This window comes from Panthera tigris, chromosome B1 (genome assembly GCF_018350195.1).
Source record: "Panthera tigris isolate Pti1 chromosome B1, P.tigris_Pti1_mat1.1, whole genome shotgun sequence".
Taxonomy (NCBI): Eukaryota; Metazoa; Chordata; class Mammalia; order Carnivora; family Felidae; genus Panthera; species Panthera tigris.
The window spans coordinates 183,912,620-183,932,594 of NC_056663.1; the positions used below are offsets into that span (position 1 = coordinate 183,912,620).

Below are 19,975 nucleotides of genomic sequence, written 5' to 3' on the forward strand. Positions count from 1 at the left end.
GGCAAGGTATGATAGTATTTTAAAGAGGCTCAGGTGACCTCATTTCTGGCATATGGTGCCTTTAGATTTTCCTTTTCAGGTTAAGAGGCTGGGAGTAAAACATGCCGGGGGGCAGTGTGAAGAAAATGGGAAAAAATGGAAAGTGGAAAGAATGTTATAACCCTGAGATTATAACATTATTTGACTTGGACAATAACAAGTGAATTTAAATGAAGCTAGATCTCAAAGTGATTTCTACGAAAAGAGACAACGAAGTTTTATTTTTCTTCCTTTCTTCTTCTTCTTCTTCTTTTTTTTTTTTTTATAAAGACTTTAATCTAATCTGGTAGAGTAGAAGAAAATAACTCAATGTTCTGAAAATAAATTTCCCAGAGGAGGCCATTAAGGCAGCCCTTTTGTTTCCTGTCATACTCTGAATCAGTTACAAGGACAAACTCTATTTGTTTGGGTACATTAATTTTGCTCAATGGCCTTTCTAGAAAATGAGCATCAAATTGATGGGACTGGACCTCAGCAAAGAAGAAGTTCCAATTTTCTCTGGATGGATTGTTCTGGACGTGCAGTGGAAAATTATTATTAATAGCGATTCATGTTTACTATCCAGTGAGCATGAGAGAAAGATGGAGTTTAGAAATGCAGCTGTATCCAACTAAGCACTGAGCATCATGGGACAAATTACTAGGCAGTGATGACCCCAATCTTTGGCTTCTGTGTGGCTAGTCTGTTTGGGCCATACTTGGTGTGCTGGATCATCTATTTTCTCTGACTATGCTTTGGTTCGGGACCTTCGGAGAAGCAAGCTAGGTTTTTGAGATGATTTAGTCATTTGGGTTGTCTTCTTGCAGGTCCCGTGTGGTGCTTATGCCCCAGATGCATTCATGTGTTTATTTCAATCATTCAACTGAGCTGAACAGACATGTCCCCTTCCCTCATGGAGTTGATATTTTAGCGATTGAATTTGATACCTAGGTCTTTCTGATTCTGATTCAGCCTTCAAATATCAAGTAAAAGGAGAGGTATTTCATGGCTTTGGATTTTGCTCTCCAGGTTAAGGGGATAGGGGTATAAACCATGCTCACAAAGAGGGTGTAAAGAAGGAAGTACAAAGAAGTAAAATAACTCTATCTTCTTGGGGCTTAATGAGAACCCAGCTAGTCCCTGTGGTTAGTGGAGTATGGAGAGTCACTATAACGCTCATTTCTCATAAATGTATATGCCTTTGTTATTTGCATTCTGTGTGCTAAGCTCATTCCTGAATTTATTTCTCTTTCTCTTTTCTGCAGAAATGAATGAAGACAAATCAAACGAGAATAGGCAAGGTGTCTTTATTTAGAGCTTGCTATAGCAAAGGAGTCAGCCACCATCACTTGTGTTTTGGCAGAGATTGAAAGGCAGGCAGAGGGGAAGGAAAAATTTGTAGTGAAACAAAGGGAAGGCTTTAGGTATGTCCTGATTGGAGGCTGTTGGCATGGGGAAGCTAATTAGAAGGCTAATTAGAAGGGGCCTAATTAGAAGGGGGCATTCTATATGATTGGTGAGGGGCACATATTGGGCTGTCTCTGGTTAGTCCAAAGTTCAAAAATTAGGCATGTTAACTTATTAATTAAATCCCAGCTGTGTGTGGTCAGTTGCTACAGAGATCATTATTTAGCTTCCTAGCTGGTTGATAGATAGTGGTTTGACTTGTAGACAGAAGATTGGTTTCCTGGGCTGGTTACTATAGATGATAGGTTGGTTTCCCAGGCTGGTTGCTGCAGGTTGTAGGTCAGAGCTCTGTTTTTACATATTGTCTGGCCATCGTTTGTATATTCAGTCTCTCATTCATTTGTTTTACTTAGATTGCTTCACGTATTTTAACTTTTAAATCCTTTATTTTATACATTTCTATTAATAGACATCAATTCTGCAACCTTCATGGTACATTTTCAAAAAACTTTTAATTACAAAATAATGCATGTTCACGAATAAAGAGTTTTAAAATAGAAATAAGGAAAAGGAAAAATAATTTTATAAACTTCCACCAACCACGTCCCTGCTGACAATTTGCTATATGTTCTTCCTATGCATATGTATTAATATAATCTCATGGTACTTTGTATATTCATGACTCTCTTATATATAGTAGTTGGTGTGTATTTCTCCCACTGGGGGTTTGCAGAGATGAAGTGTATTTCTTACTCAATTGTGACTTCCCAAACCTTGCACAGTACTTTGAACATAGTAGTATATTCAACAAGTATGAATTGAATATTTTGTATTGAACTACATTAAGTTGTCTCTCTTGTGAGTAAAAAAAATCAAATAATGGCAATTTGATGTGGTTAAATCTATTGGATGGATGCCTGGATGGTCGAACAGACAGACAATGGATGGATGAATTATAATGCCCTTTACCATTGTCTGTTCTGTTCCACATAACTGATGATTTAAGCATCGATGTTCTGGATAAATGTGTTGTGGCCTCTTGACAATGATGGGGAAAATTCTGACTTCTGCTCCCAACTTAGTTATTTCTTCCATTTATTTATGACTGTTATTTAGCCAATTACCAAATGGCAGCATCAGTCCTTTTCATCTATATGTACATCAACTTTTTTTTTGTAAGACTTCAATCACCTTGTCATGAGTAGGTGGATCATTTCATTTTCCAATTATTTGAGCTTCAGTTTAGGATTTTGGTTAATGGTTTTGCAAGACATTGATTAGAGAGGTCTTTCTTTCCTGATTAAAAGCATATATGCTAGCTTTTCTCTAGCTCTTTTTTATTTATATCTAGTAATTGTGGATATAAATATATGACTATGGAGATCTGTCACATACTATATTATGTGAATTTTTCAGGAAGCAGAATCTTTTTTTTTTAAATCATTTCAGAAGGTTGTCATTAGTCAGACTAAGGATTCTGGAAGTAAATCTTAAGTAAAATGAATTGTTTGCAATAAAACACTGTAATAGCACATCACTGCTGCCAACTCCTATTTAATATTCCTCCTATTGTAATATCTGTGTATAATATCTAGAGTAGAGTTGCTGTATAAATTATCTCTAAGGCTGTGGTCTTTAGGGCTTGGTGTTTAAAAACTATAATCAGTTGGTAATTTAGTATAGTGGATAAGAGTACAAGGTTGGCTGTCCCTACTTGTCTTTTCTTCCAGGTCTCTCTGTTACAAGTCCTTCTACCTCAATATGTTACTTTCCCTCTTGGAGTCTTGTTACCTCCTATGAAAAATGGTGCTGTAGACTGAATGTTTGTGTGCCTCCAAAATGTGTACGTTAAATCCTAACCACGAATGTGAAGGTATTAAGAGATGGGGCCTCTGGGAGATGATTAGGTAATGGGGTAAAGTCCTCATAAATGGGATTAGTGCTCTCATAAATGAGACCCCAGAGAGCTCCCTCACCCCTTCTGCCATGTAAAATTGCATGGAGAAGACTGCCACCTATGAATCAGGAAGTGGGACTTCATCAGACACTGAATCTGCCAGAGCCTTGATCTTGGACTTCCAAGCCTCCAGAACTGTGAGAAATAAATCCTTGCTGTTTATAAGCCACTCAGTCTATGGTATTTTGCAATAGCATTCTGAATGGACTAAGACAAATGGGGGTAGTATTATCTTGGATGATAAAGTCATTCAGTCTTTCATTCAATATGCACTTAGTCATGTGTCCAGACCTTGTCCTTGGCAGTGCTATTGGGTAGCACAATTCCATGCGCAATATAGTTACGCAATACATTCACTTTGCTTTCTGTGTTCTGGTGATGCAGAGAAAAAGGAGGCAGGCGAGCTTTTTTCCACTCTCTTGTTCCATTGTAATATCCCTGGCAGTTCAAAGACATAAGTCAAGTGTTGTAGTTGGAGGAAGGAATACTTGGGTTCAAATCTGTTATTAGATCTTGGGAAACTTCTGTACTCTTCCCTCTCAGTTCCCTCCTGGGCAACATGGAAATAATAGTTTCTGCCTCTTTTACCTCCCAGAATTGTCCAGGCATTTACACCTGTTAGCAGTTTACACAAGTTATCATAATTTAATGAGATCATCAAATGATATTAACTCCTTGAGTGCCCCTTATAAACTGTAAATGTAGTAGTGGTGATTAAAATTCTTACTTTTTAAAAAATAAAGCTCAGGTTGGTTTGAAGAAAGCAAATTTTTTCCAGTTTTTTTTGGTTGGACAGTGAGGCATCCCCAGAGGAGTTTTAGAACACTTTCCTGCATTACAGGGGGATAATTTATCCACGGTATTTCCAGAAGGCATCACTCTCCAGTCTGCTTATCAGGATTAACTGGGAAACATCTTAAAAATATCCGTACTTGAGGGGCACCTGGGTGGCTCAGTCGGTTAAGCGCCTCTTGGTTTCAGTTCAGGTAATGCATGATCTCATAGTTCATGGGTTTGAGCCCTGCATCAGGCTCTGTACAGATGGCACAGAGCCCTCTTGGGATTTTCTCTCTCTCGCTCTGCCTCTTCCCTGCTTACCCTCTCTCTCAAAAAAAAAAAAAAAATCCATATTTGGGTTGCACCCCAAGCTATTGAATTGCAATCCCTGGGGGTAGGACGTTTTAAAAAAATTAAAAATCACCTCTGAATGATTCTAATGTGCAGCCTGGGCAGAGAAGCACAGCCTCAAGAAATGTTCTAAACTAATGCCCGTGGTTTTGCCAGAAAAACTACTGAGCATTACAATTGTCCTGAGTGGACAGATTGTGGTTTGCCCAGCCTGCTTCCTCCTTCTGAAGGTGGCAGCTGTGGAGAAACTGCGTGTTCAGGCCGCAGGATAGAGGGCCTGCCCTCTGCTCTTACAATGGCATTGACAGCATTTCATATGTTTTACGGTAGTTATAAAGTCACCTGTAATTGAATTGCTTCACAGAGTACAGCGTGCTTTCAGATGCATCATCTCATTGAAATAAATTTATTTCTTTTTTGCAGATACAAGGAAACATATACTCATCATAGGAATTTTACCAAGTCTAGAAAAGTGAAAGGAGGAATTTAAAAAATCTCTCAAATCCTGTTATCCAAAGACAACTATTGTTAATATTTTACAAATTTCCTTCCAGTTGTTTTTAATGAGTTACAATGTCATCATAAAATTATGCATATTCATTGTGAAAAATCAAATACAGAGATTATAAAGCAAAAAATGTCCCTGTCCTCTCCCTAACCCTCCACCAACCCCAACCCCTACAACCACTTTGCCAAATCACATTCTTCAGAGGCAGACATTGTTAATGTTCTTTACGTGCAAACACTTTCAGGCTTTTCCTTCTAAGTTAAAAAGTTTTTGCTTTTCATGGTCGTATTCTTAAAGTAAATTCAATTTCTATTCTGTTTTACCCCATTGAACATTACATCAGAAGCTTTCTTGAACATAATTTCTAATGGCTGTATAATATTCTATTGAGTATATGTATTATCATTTGCTTAATTATACGCTGTTGAATAATTGCCTTGTTTTCGGTTTTTCACTATGATAAATTCTGCAATGACTATCTTTGTACATAAAACCTTTTCTGTTCCCATCTAGGCAACTTCTATAGAAAAATCCACCTTCAGGAAGAGTATTCGTGGGTCACAGTGATGCTTCTTCCCATGACCTTGGAAAGTTTGGCCATGCAGGTACCTGTACATTTTATAGTAATACAGAGAAAGCGTCATGGGTCTTAGGATCAGATACATTTGTATTCAAATACCAGCTTTGCCACTGATTAGCTGTGTGACCTTGGAAAGTAACTTAATCTCTGACTCTCATATCTGCATCTGTAGTATATAGATAGCAATGCCTACTTGATAGTTGTTACTATGAAGCTTATTTTGTAAGGCACTTAAAGTTACCTTCCCTAAATAAATACTGAGTAAAAATTGTTTCCTCTACCTCCTTTAAAAGAAAAACAAAACTTTTTTTGCTTTAAGAAAAATTGAGGTAGGGGTGCCTGGGTGGCTCAGTCAGTTAAGCGTCCGACTTCAGCTCAGGCCGTGATCTCACGGCTCATGAACTAGAGTCCCGCGTCGGGCTCTGTGCTGACAGCTCAGAACCTGAAGCCTCCTTCTGATTCTGTGTCTCCCTCTCTCTCTGCCCTCTCCCTCTCACGTTCTGTCTCTCTCTCTCTCAAAAATAAACGTTATAAAATTTTTTTTAAAGAAAAATTGAGGTATAACATATACAGGAAGTTACACAGCTGTTAAATGTATAGTTTGATGATTTTTTTACATGTGCATAAACCCATGTAATCACAATTCAGATCGAGATATAGAAGAACATTTCTGTCACCGTAGGTGATTCTCTTATGCCCTGTACCCCTCAATAACCATCCCCACTTCCCAGAGGTAACCACTGACTTCTATCACCTTGGATTAATTTTCCTATTCTTGAACTTTATTTTTATTTTTTAAGCACATTTAAAAAAATTTATTTATTTAATCGAGAGAGGGAGGGAGAGAAATCGTGTGCAAGCAGAGGGGGAGCAAAGAAAGAGAGGGAGAGAGAATCCCGAGCAGACTCTGCACTGTCATTGCAGAGCCTGACTCAGGGTTTGATCTCACAAACCGTGAGATTAAGACCTGAGCTGAAATCAAGACTCGGATGCTTAAGTGACTGAGCCACCCAGGCGCCCCTTGAACTTTATTTAGTGGAATCATATAGTAAGTATTCTTGCGGGTACAGTGTCTTTTGCTCAATATTATGTCTGTGAGATTCATCCATGCTATTGTATTAATAGTTTATTCTTTTGTATTGTTTTATAGTATCCCAAAGCAAGAATATTCCAACACTGACTTATCCATTCTCCTGCTGATGGACAGTTGAGTTGTTTCCAGTTTGAAGGTGTTATGAATGCTTTTCCTGTCTATTGTAGACAACTAACACATTTCTTTTGGATATATACCTGGGAGTGGGATTGCTGAGTTATGGGTGGATGAAGATTTAGTTTGGGTAGACATTTCTTTTATCTCCTCTGAAGACAAATTGTGAAAAGTTAAAACCATTCATTTATTCATTCAACAGATGTTTGTGAAGTGCTCCGTATGTATCAGGCACTGTGCTAAATCCTAAGGTAGCGGGGTCCCAGGGTTAGTTAAATGAGAGGTTCAAAGATGTCACTAAAAACCACTCTTCCTTCTCACCATCTTCAGAGTACTTTAGAGTATTCAACGTCAGGTTATACCCTCACTCTCAAGAAGGCTGCTGCAGCTCCAGGTATCACATCATTACAAGATCTCATCCACAAACAAGAAGTAGGGAGAAAGAGCATCCTTCTTCGTGTGTGTGTGTGTGTGTGTGTGTGTGTGTGTGTGTGAATTTTGTTTGTTTATTTATTATTTTTGTGAATTTTATTTTTTAATCTGAGAGAAAACTTTCCCTCAAATTTCCAGTAGATTTTCCTTCAGGCCCTATGTCATACACTCATGCTCTAGCAGCAAAGATGTCTGAAATGAAGTGTATTCAGCATTTTCTTTCCTGTTTTTTAATGTTTATTTATTTTTGAGAGAGAAAAGGATATCGACCGCAAGCAGGGGAGGGGGAGAGAGAGAGAAGGAGGGGCAGAAACCGAAGCAGGCTCCAGGCTCTGAGCTGTCAGCACAGAGCCTGACGTGGGGCTCGAATTCACGGACCTTGAGATCATGACTTGAGCCGATGTCAGATGTTTAACCAACTGAGCCACCCAGGCTCCCCTCCCTTTATACTGTTCTGATGCTCATTCTCACGTCACTCCATGTTGTGGGGATTTCATCAAGAATTGTTAAAATGAAAGATCAGTTGACAAAGGTGAAGAGGAGAAACAAAGAGAACGCATTTCATGCGGTGATGGAAGTCTATGTAATTTATAAACTGTATGGCTAGAGAAATTGTAGCTTATTATTTTAGGATGCAAAAGAGAATGTGGAAATTGGAATCAGTTACAAGGAGATGTATTGCAGTTAGCCAACGTTTGTTGCTTCACAAATACATGAAAAAATACGATCGTGTGAAGGATATTGGATACCAAATGGGCTTTATTTTTAACTGTTTGTTTTAATAGCTCATGAAAATATGGCGGTGCTTTTTATGGCTGTAATGAATTTTAAGGATATGAGGCTTCACTTCAGCTTTCTAGCACTAAATCTTTTTAGTAGAGAGAAGATACTCAGTGTGCTGGTATCCCTCCAAGCTCCTGGTGGTCAAGTCCTCCTTCTGTTGCTCTTCATACTTTGCTAAAAATTGCAGGCTGTATGGGTAGAAGCAGTGACAATTTCAGCAGGTGGTTCCTAGGAAACTGGTATCATGCTCTGTGAGCCTCATTTGCCTTCCTCAGGTTTCTTTTCATTTCTTGAATACACACCTTTCTCCCTTCCTCTGGAGGATGTATGATGGCTTTTGTGGCACTGGAACTTTAAAAGGGGGAAAACATATGGGTGTATTGAGACTCTTTGGTTGCAATATCAGAGATTCAACTTAACTTCTTGGCCCTAAAGAGAGACTTGATTGTAAGAGACTCTTAAATACAAAAGACAAACTGAGGGTGGCTGGAGGGCTGTTGGGTGGGGGGATGGGCTAAATGGGCAAGGGGCATTAAGAAGGGCAATTGTTGGGATGAGCACTGGGTGTTATATGCAAGTGAGGAATCACTAAATTCTATTCCTGAAATCATTATTACACTGTATATTAACTAACTTGGATTTAAATTAAAAACAAAATAAAAAAAGAGAATTGATTGGTTCACGTAACTGAAAAGTCTAGGACATACTGACCTCAGGCATGGCCGGATCCAGGAGCTCAAATGTTAAAGGATTGGTTTGCATGTCTTGTATCTTGCCTGCTTTCCTCTGTTGTGGCTCCATTCTCAGACAGGCTGATCTCCAGTGGTGACAGGATAGCTGCCAACATTTTGTCTTCTCAGCAAACTCAGTACGAGAAAACATATTCTTTCCTCAATAGTTCCAGGAAAAGGTATGCGCTCTGGAGGATGAAGGGTAAGGATAGGGCTGATACTGAGCCAGAAGGCACCAGTCCAGGTGGGAATACAGTTTGTAATTGCCATCAGATGGGGCAGTGCCTATACTGTACCTGTTGACTATTCTGAGGTAAGGGGAAGTGGCAAAGAGTTATCCTATTGTGCTTTTTACACTCTTATTTCATTTCATTCACCCAAATTTTAATTTTTCCTTTACCTCTTTCTTTGCCCCTCCAAAGTCTCAAGAGGCGGGTAGGCAAGATTCTATCCCAGTTGGGGAGAATAAGTGTGATACGATGGTCATAATGGTGACTGTGCGTGTGGCAAATGGGACCTGATTATTCCAGGCCCTGTATTTCATCCTTTGTCCAGGAAGAAAGTAAGACAAACCTCAGCTTCATTGGGGCAAGTGCCTAATGTCACATTCACCGTTGTATTTCCAGCACATCACAGACCAGTGCCTGGCACAGCAGGAGTATTCATCAAATAGTATTTGAATGCAGAGAAGAAGAAACGTGAGGAAGCAATACAATTTTTTTCTTATTGTCTTACAGAGCATGAGCTATGGAGCTGGAGTACCTGGGCTTAAAACCAGGCATTTCTAGCCCTGGCCTCACCGGCCGCATGACTTGAGGCCTGACACTTAGTAGAGAGGTAAGATACTCAGTTATCATAGATACTCCCTATGGCTCAGTTTCTTTATTTGAAAAATGGAGATAGTAGTAGGAATTGTTGAGAGAATTAAGTGAATAATACACACAAAAAATACTTACATGGTAGACTGGATCTCTAGTCACCTATATCTAATCATCTACGGGAAGAATGTACCTCCCCACCCCCTTTGAAGTTAAACTTGGCCTTGTGACTTGACTTAGCCAAAAAAATGTGAGAAGAAGTGCCATGTGTTCCTTCTGAGTGGAAGCTTTAAAGGCCAGTGTGTGTTTTGACATAGGGTGTGTAGTAAAGAATTTGGCCTTGCTCTCCTGAAATCATTGTGGCACTGTGTGTTAGCTAACTTGGATGTAAATTAAAAAAATAAATAAAAAAAAAAAAAAAAGAATTTGGCCTTGCCCAAAGAAAGGACTGGCCTTTGCCCTCAGCTTCCACGAGGTACTCAACGTCATACTTGATAGGAATGTCTTTGGTGAGGGTGGCGGTTGGCCACACCAGGAAGACCAACCATGTGATTTAGGGTGGGGACCTTGGGTCACGTGTTGTCAGTCAATCATTCAATCAATCATTAAATCCTGCCATTAATCATGCCTCTCTAACCTCAATAAAAACTCTAGATGCAGAAGCTCAGGTGAGCTGCCTTGGTCAGCAATATTCTGTGAGTAGCATCAGGGATTGATGCTGGGAGAGTAATGCATCCTGAGGACTGCATAGTTTTGTGTCTGGAAACTTCCCAGATTCTGCCCTATGTGTCTCTTCCTTTAGCTGTGTAACTGTAAGCGCAAAGGTTTCGGCGAGTTCTTAGAATCCTTCTAGTGAATTACTGAATCTGAAAGTATTTGGGGGAAACTTCTGAACTTGCAGTTGGTGTCAGAAGTGAAGACAATCTTAGGGATTGTGTCCTCAAATTTTTCAGTTTGGGCAATTTTCAGTTTGGTTTAACGCTGAATATACGCTTCTGTTTTTTCTATTGATAGGGCCCTGGCAGTGTTCCTGATATTGTCAGCTTTATCAGTCTGGCTCTTAGGATAAAGAGGATGATATGTGGGAACACAGTCCCCAGCCCACCTGTGTCACATGAGTGAGAAGTAAACTTTAATTTATTTAAAACAAAATTCTGCTTATTTGGGGATTGTTTGTAGTCACAGTGTAACCTAACCATCCTAACTGATGTAGCCTGGCCAAGGGCCTGGCACATAGTAAACACTCAATAAATATTAGCTACTACAAATTAGTACTGTAACACGAATACCTTTTTATAATATAAACATCTATACAGATCATCTTTAAATTACAAGAAAACTTCCTAATAATGTCTGTTCTTTAAATCTTGGGAGCTGAAAAAAATACAATTCCCAAATGAAGTTCTATAAATAACAAGTGCCTTTGAAGTCCTTTACCCGATGAAGACAATTGATCTTTGGAATCGCTGAGGATTTAGCATTCACAGCCTAGCAGCCATTTTCCCAAAATCCAGAGCCCCCAGCTTCCACCCAGAAAAAAATCTGGCGTTTTCTTTATTTTTTTTTAATTGTGGGAAAATACACATAACATAAAATTAGCCATTTTAACCACTTTGAAGTGCTCAGTTCGGTAGTGTTAAACATATTACCCACTGTTGCGTAACCCATCTCCAGAACTTCTTCATGCGATTTTCGATATACTCCTCACCCTCGCCCCTAGCCACTACCATTTCACTCTCTGTTTCTATTAATTTGATACTCCAGGTACCTCCTGTAAATGGAATTAAGTAGTATTTTGTCTTTTTGTGACTGGCTGATTTCGCTTAGCATAATGCCTTAAGACTCATCCATGTTGAAGCATTTGTCAGAATTTCCTTTCCTTTTTAAGGCTGAATAATGCCCCATCGTGTGTTTATAACACATTTTGTTTATCCGCTCATCCATCAGTGGACGCCTGGGTTGCTTCCACTTTTGCCTGTTGTGAAGGATGTTGCTATGAACGTGGGTATACACGCACCTCTCTGAGACCCTGCTTTTGGTTCCTTTGTATATATCCCCAGAAGTAGAACTGCCACATCATAGAGCAATTCCATGCTTTAGTTTTTGAGGAACTGCCATACTATTTTCCATAGTAGCTACACTTTTATATTTCTACCAATAGCCAAAGCAGTTTTAAAGTCGATTCTGCATCGGAGGCAAGCCAGGTGCACTTTAGAACTTAGCCCCAGTCTACTCTTCCTAGTATCTCTTCCATCCTCGAAATAAGGGGATTAAAAAGAATCTTCTTCCTAGATGACATAGGTGGGAGGAGTTTTCAGGGGAGATTAACCAAAGTAAGGGAGTAAGCCACCACCTCCATTAGACTTCCTCAAAGCCTCGCCTTTTTTTGCCTGTCCACCTCCCGGCCAGTCTTCCTCTCTCATCCAGAATCTGCAAGGGATACAAGGGCTTGACAGAGCTTCCATATTTGATTTGCAACCATTACTCTTTCTCCTCTTTTCAAAAGGGAAAATGTTTTCTTTAAAGGATTATATGCATCTTCTTTCTCTCCATCTATTTTACCAGTACATGGGTGGTGGTTAGCCCAGGCTCATTGCTGGTTATTGATCTGTAACAAACTGCTGGGTAACAAATTACTGCCAAACTCAAAACAATGACCATTTAATTATATCTCATGAATTTGTGGGTTATGAATCCAAGTGAGCTTATTTGGGTGATTCTTCTATATCATGATGGTCAACTAGGGTCACCTGGTGGCTTTAGCTTGTGGGTGACCGCTTTGAAAGGCTTTACTCACTTGTCTGGTTTCTTGGAAGATGACTGGAAGGCTGGGACCCCCAGCTGTCAGGGGTTCCCACACAAAGCATGCATGGTGGTCTCAGGGTGGTCAGACTTCTTACATAGCAACTTAGGGCTTGAAAGAATGTTCTAAGGACCAAGAGGTGAATGCTTCTAGTCTGTTAAGGCTTAAACCCAGGCACAGAGTAAGCTTTTGCCATATTTTATTGATGAAAACAGTTACAGAGCGCACCTAAATTGAAGAGGAGGGCACATACACCTCATCTATTGATGGGAGGCGTGGCAAATAGTTTTTGGCCATTTTTAATCTTTTGGACTATTTACATAAGAAGAAGGTAACAAGATTATGACTCAGGTAGAGTCTGAGTTTCACAGTGATCAAGGATGGGGAGATTAAAGGACTAGCCTACATTAGGTACAGCAGAAGACTGACATACCAAAAAGTTAGCTATAGCCAAATCCCAAAACAGTGAGTGAAAGATTAATAGATTAATTAAATGTTAAAATTACTGAGTGGAAAAATATATATATAAGAAAAATAATATGTTTAATAAAGGGGTACTATTAACATAGAAAGAACTTTATAAATTAATGGTAGAAAATACATCTGGAAATGCAAGGGCTCCAGTATATACAGAACAATCCTAAAAACCAAAAAGAGCAAACTTGAAGGACTTACTCTTTCTGATTTCAAAAATTACTACAAAACTATTGTAAATAAGACTGTGTGGTACTGGCATAGAGCAGAATATAGATCAATAGAACAGAATTGAGAATTAAGAAAAAATCAACCTAGGGTCAATTAATTTTTGACAAGGATGCCAAGAACAATTCAGTGGGTTAAAGATTAGTCTTTTCGGCGAATAGTGCTGAAACAACCAGATATCTACAGGCGAAGGATGGAGTTGGTCCCCTACCTCCTACCATATACAAAAAACAACTCAAGATGAACCAAAGACCTAAATGTAAGTGTATAAACTATAAAACTCCTAGAATAAATGTTCTCTCTTGTCCTTGGATTGGACAGTGTTTTCTTAGATGTGAGGCCTGAAGCATAGCAACCAAAGAAAAAATAGATTCATTGAGTTTCACCAAAATTTAAAACGTTTGTGCTTCACAGGACACTATTAAGAAAGGGAAAAGACAACACGTGGAATGGAAGAATTTTTTACAAGTCATATATTTGATAAGGAATTAGTATTCAGAATATATAAGGAACTCTTATTCCTCTACATTAAAAAGACAAATTACCCATTTGAGAAATGGGCACAGGGTCTGAATTTATTTTTTCTTTTTAAGGAAAATATACAAATGGCCAATAAGCACATGAGCACATCATTTGTCATCAGGGAAATGAAAATCCAAACCACAATGAGATAGCACATCACACCTACTCACAGAGCTAGCAAAAGATGGGATAATAACAAGCCTTCATGAGGATCTGGAAAAATTGGAGCCTTCCTACACTGCTGATGGGATATAAAATGGCAAAGCTGTTCTGGAAAATCATCTGACAGGTACTCTAAAAGTTAAACATAGGTTTACCAAATCACCCTCAATTTCATTCCAAGGTATATACCTAAAATAACGGAAATGATATAAACTGCTATACCATTTGCAGAGAGCAGATCAGAAATAGTTGTCATAACTTTAAATGTGCATATCCTTCGACCCATAAATTTCACTTCTAAGAATGTATTCTAATGAAATATATTAAGGCAAGAGTGCAAAATATGTGTCTAAGATATTCCCTGAAGTGTCATTTAGTAAATTTGGAAATAAAGTAAAATATCTAGCAATAGGAAATCAGTTATGGCATAATTTCTATCAGTCAGTGCAATACTTAGTACCTCTTTAAGAGGATATTGTGTTGCTGGGCTTTTTTTTTCCTGTAGTTTTTTTCCTGTCTGGTGGGGATGAACAGCCTAGGGCAAACATCTTTCTTATGCACCTCTGGGCCCAATTCCCAGAAGACGGACTGTGTATTTGAAGCAAAGGAGGAGAATGCGTGATGTTTGCAAATTCTTTTTTGACCGTTTCTCTGTGTTGGGGTGAGGGTGAGTTGCTTTTTATGTGTCTACCTGAGCGCTGGGGGAAGAAAGATGCCCCTCCGTGTCCTAAATGAGAAGAGAACTGTGATCAGGAGTGGACGAGGTTCACAATTTCAGCCCGGAGGAAGGTCAGTAAAAGAGGTGAGGGCAGCTCCCACCTAGGAAAGGCAGTCCCCACAAGCCTGCAGGATACCAGAGCTTGCTTGCTGTCTGCTCCCAGATCACAAGAGAGCCTCCCTGACTCGGGGCCCAGCAACCCTTGGCAATCTACACATCTCACCTTCAGGCAGGTGGTTGGACGCATACGGGCTAATGCCTAGACTTCGCTTCATATTGACTGGCTTTGCCCCTTTGGGCCCTGAAATTTCCACTTCACTGCAATGAGTCTAAGGAAAGCCTGGCTCTGGAGGGAGGCTGGGTTGCCCAGCCTGAATTTTAATATGTCTTAAGGCATCTATTTACTGAAAGGGAAAACTGTCTATAATATATTAAGTAGGAAAAACAAAGCTGAAAAAGTATATATGTTGTGATTTCTATTTTTTATATTAAAAAGCATACAAGTATTTGCTAAACAAAATATTCTGATGAGCACGTAACTAATGTGGTAACTGGATACCACTGGCTATGTTTTCAGAGGTGATCCTTATCTTCTTATTACATACTTTCTTTTCTTATACTTCACCAATATTTGATCTTTTTTTTTTTTTTCAGTGAGCATTCGCTACTTTACAAAAGAAGAAACAAGACTATTTTGTTGAAGTGTGCCAATGTGAAAGGGTTAGTTAGTTATTATTGGTCAGAATACGTGGACTTTGGAGCCTGGCAGGTCAACAATGACACGCAGAAAAGCACACAACACAAGGGTGACTGCAGATTGCTGGGCAGAGGGCGTTTACTTTCTGGTCCACTGAATACCCCGCTCTGGATGCTAGCGGCCAAGTTTCCTTCTGTGTTATGTGGGAGGAAAAAGGATGTCAGAAACTTGTCTGCTAAAGGAAGAGTGTTATGGGCTGAATTACATCACGCTAAAATTCGTACGTGGAAGCCCTAATTCATAGTACCTCCGAATGTGACTGGATGAGATAGGGTCTTTAAAGGGTGATTAAATGAAGGTGAGGCCATTAGGGTGGGCTTTAATCCAATCTGATTGGTGTTCTTATAAGAAGAGGAAGACTCACTGAGAGACCCCAGGAATGTGCACACACAGAGAAGAGACCCTGTGAGGACACAGCCAGAAGGCAGCCAAGGAGAGAGGTCTCAGAAGAAACTAAACTCGTCGGCACCTTGATCTTAGACTTCTAGCTTCCAGAACTTGGGAGAAAATAAGTGTCTGTTGTTTAAGCTGCCCTGTCTGCTATTTTGTTATGGTAGCCCAGCAAATGAATACAAGGATACTCATGATTTTAAGTTTCTGCATGTTGCCATGTGTAAATATTTCAGCCCAAATAGTTTCACAAATGCTGCCTTTTTTTTTTTTTGCCTTCACGGAGGACCTTTCTTCAACAAATATTTCATAAGAAAAACCTCATCAAAGAAGTTGTCTTTATTTATGATTTTGCATAATGATAGGTCTCCTGAATTTCATTTCATTCTTGTTCAGAACATAAATTTATCCAATTAAAAATAGGTGCTTTAGCAAATGATTCATCTTACAAGGTGAGATATTTCAAAACGCAATGACAGGATTTCAATGTTAATATTGTATACTAGCTGAGGGCTCATTGTTGAATGGGTTCAGAGCCCCCTGTGCTTATTAATAAAGGGTAAATTTCAAGTCTCCCTGTTTGAAAATGATGCTTCCCATAACTGAATTTTAGAATTTAATTTGATAAATACTTTGCTTAAGAATGTTCATAAACACATGATAAGATGTACAATTTGGTCACCAGAGAAAAGCCAATTAAGATCACAATGAGATACCACTATATATATCAGGATAGATAAAATTAAAAAAAGACTAAAAAAAAAAGACTTATGCTACCAAGTGTTGTTAAGGATATGATGCAATTGGAACTCATACACTGTTGGTGGGACTACAGTCACTTTGGCCAACAGTATGGCATCACCTTATAAAGTTAAAGATTCATTACCATACAACCATCCTTACGAGCAGAAATTCTTGGGGGGGGTGCCTGGGTGGCTCAGCTGGTTGAACTTCTGACTTCAGCTTAGGTCGTGATCTCATGGTTCGTGAGTAAGAGACCCACATAGGGCTCTCTGCAGTCAGCACAGAGCCTGCTTTGGGCCCCCTGTCTCCCTCTCTCTCTCTGTCCCTCCCCGATGCTTCCTCTCTGTCTCTCTCTCTCTCTTTCTCTCTCAAAAATAAATAAACATTAAAAAAAATTCTACTTCTGACTACCCAAAAGAAATGAAAACATATGTCCAAACAAAACATGTATATGAACAGTTGTGGCAACGTTATTCATAACAGCCCCCAACTGGAAACAAGTCAATGGTCCATAACTATGAATGGAGAAACAGAGTGGTACATCTGTAGCATGGAAAACTATGCAGCAATAAAAAAAGAGAAAATATTAATACAGACAACAACATGGATACATCTCAAAAATATTAAACTAAATGAAGTCAAAGACAAAGACTCCAAACTGTATGAATCTATTTAAATGAAATCCTATAATATGCAAAACTATAATGATAAGAAGCAGATCAATGGTTGCCTGGGGCCAGGGTAAGGGAGATAAGTGAATACAAAGGGTCTGAAGACATTTTTTAGGGTGGAGAATATTCTTTTCTTTTTTTCCTTTTTTTTTAAGTAGGCTTCACACTCAGCACAGGACCCAATGCAGGGCTTGAACTCATCACGCTGAGATCAAGACCTGAGCTGAGGTGAAGAGTCGGACACTTAACTGACTGAGCCACCCAGGCGCTGCTATTCTACTTTCTCGACTGTGGTGGCAGTTAAATGATTGTCCAAAATTACAAACCTTCATCAAACCGGACACTTAAAATTAGTGTAAATAATACCTGAACAAAAAAGAGGAAAAAATTTCCAGTTATCTTTGAACAACACACAATCAACAGTTAGAGGACTTGCTTACAAAAGAAAAGTTTGATACATTGGTATCAGGCAAGCAGATTTGATGACAGATTTAGTATCAGATCACTTAGTCGCTGGTTTGCAGCCTCAGGTGTTCCCCAGGTAAAATTCAAAAACGGGCCTCCATTTGCAAAGGTTGAGAGGAGAATGAAGAAAGAGGCAGGCCGTTCCTGATCGTTAGCTGGCAGTTTTAATAAACAAAGCAACTTACCCTACAAAACTTGTCTTGGGCAGCAGTAAGATGAGTTGATCTCTGCATCTGCTTGCCAGAATTTGGGAGTTTATATGGAAGCCTTACTCTTTTTAAAAAAAAAATTTTTTTTAATGTTTATTTATCTTTGACAGAGAGAGAGGGAGAGAGGCAGAGCATGAGTGGGGAAGGGGAAGAGAGAGGGAGACACAGAATCTGAAACAGGCCCCAGGCTCTGAGCTGTCAGCACAGAGCCCAACGCAAGGCTCGAACTCACAAACTGTGAGATCATGACCTGAGCCAAAGTTGGACGCTCAACCGACTGAGCCACCCAGGCGTCCCTAGAGGTCTTACTCTTATGTAGAGTCCAGGCTGGCTCAACAACACCTTACTCTCTCTAGGTTGCTTCCTTCAAGTGACTCCAGCTGTGGCAACAGTGGGCCGAATATATAGAGGGGAGGGAGTGAGGTGCCTCAGATCGGCTGTGTCCACCTGTGCCCGTGGGTGAACCAGGTCACGTCCTCTTGATGACCTCCTCCAACATGAAGACATCCCATTAATTCTTTGAGAAAGTAGGATCTTCATTTTGGAGATGATAAAGCAGGGCGAGTTAACAGGAGTAACTTGCCCAAGGAAATAGCTAGTAAGTGGTGAGGCTGGGATTCAATTAGGTCCCAGTTTAGAATTCACTTCCATCTACTACATGCCTTTGACTTCTTAATTGGACCTGATGTGAGTGTTTAAAATGATCTTTTGGGGCCGCTCGAACACGTTGTGAATAGTATTTAACGATAAACTTCATTTTTAGCCCATTTTAAATGTTGTTTTCCTACTGCGTCGTCTACCACAAACACTCTGCTCTACCAAGGGTCCCAGAATGAGTCTCATGTGCCCCTCCTCCCCATCTGAATCTCCTCCATTTCAATCACCCTCACACATCCCTTTGCTACCCATCAGTGGTCCACACTGAGGAAAGTCCACTCCTGCAGGGGGTATTTGAAAACCTGTGCATGTCAGGGAGCATTTTGGACCTACTGGTACTCAGGGAGCAGAAGTTGGGGATGTTAAGCATTATGCCATGCATGGCCCATGAATGGATCATCCAGCACAAATTGCCAAGAACACCTCCCCAAGACTCTGGTTAATTTCTTTATTTAGAGACCTAATCCAAGCCATCTCTGCAAGGCTTTCTTTTCTTTCTTTCCCTTTTTTAATATTTATTTATTTTTGAGAGAGAGAGAGAGAGCGTGAGCAGGGGAAGGGCAGAGAGAGAGGGAGACACAGAATCCGAAGCAGGCTCCAGGCTCTGAGCTGTCAGCACAGAGCCCGACGTGGGGCTCCAACCCACAAACCGCGAGATTGTGACCTGAGCCGAAGTTGGACTCTCAACTGACTGAGCCACCCAGGCACTTCTGCAAGGTTTTCTCTGGGCAATCTGGCCCCAGGTCACCTCTCCCTCTTGAATGACTCCATGCTGTTGCTACCTCTGCTCTTCTGCATAACTTTTAGCCCTACTTTTTATGTTTTGTTTGTTTGTTTGGTTGGTTGGTTGGTTGTGTTTTTGTTTTTCTATTCTTGGTCTAAGGTCTAAAAGCCTGTCTGTCAAAGCCCATTGGAGCCACTCTGGCTTCAGGAAGCCAGTCTGCTATTCAGTTGTGTCCAGACTTGGGCCTACGGTGCTTTGCTTGCTCACTCAGTCACAAAATGATTTAAAAAGGCTTCAATTGGCAGTGCTGTAGGAATTTCTTTAGGGATTTGTAGCTAGAGAGACAAGAACAGGGGCCTTTGTATTGAATGAGTAAAATATGTATGCTACAGACGCCTGTGAGAGACCCCGGGGTGGGGGGGCAGGCTGGTTGGAGGGGCTGGGGGCTTCAGCCCCGTCTGACCTTTGCCCAGGCAGCATCAGAGCTGGTTCTCCCAAAACCTCCTGTTAGCACTTAATTCTGCACAGGCAGTCACTATGATTCATGCATCAGGCCATTAATCCAGTAAGAAGCCGCTAAATGGGCGGACGAACAAAAACAGGAGGCCCTTCTGAGAGCTGTAAATTATTTCTCATAACAGCTTTATATACCTGAAAGTGAAGGGTATTCCAGGAGTACGGTGCAAAGTACCTAGAACCTCACTTTCTAATAGAAACCTAGGAAATTTGATTCAACCACTAACAAATTGAAGATATATTTTGGACCAGTGGCTGGGCTGGCACAGAGATGAATAAAAACACAGTACTTAATCTCTCAGGAGTTCAAAACCTCCACAGAGTGACTCTCAAATGCTACTCTTCCCTCCCCCCGCCCTCCACATT

At 40.1% G+C, this 19,975-nt stretch overlaps 1 long non-coding RNA gene across 2 annotated transcripts; it reads left to right on the plus strand.

Moving 5' to 3' along the window:
• The first annotated feature begins 5,535 nt into the window (after positions 1 to 5,535).
• On the plus strand, positions 5,536 to 15,674 carry LOC122238104. 2 transcript variants are annotated; one of them, XR_006217061.1, is made up of 5 exons: positions 5,536 to 5,623; positions 6,749 to 6,827; positions 9,489 to 9,588; positions 13,668 to 13,885; positions 15,131 to 15,674. It is a non-coding gene; the product is annotated as an uncharacterized LOC122238104 (long non-coding RNA). The 2 variants fall into 2 exon arrangements; XR_006217062.1 differs by lacking the exon at positions 6,749 to 6,827.
• Positions 15,675 to 19,975: the final 4,301 nt, after the last annotated feature.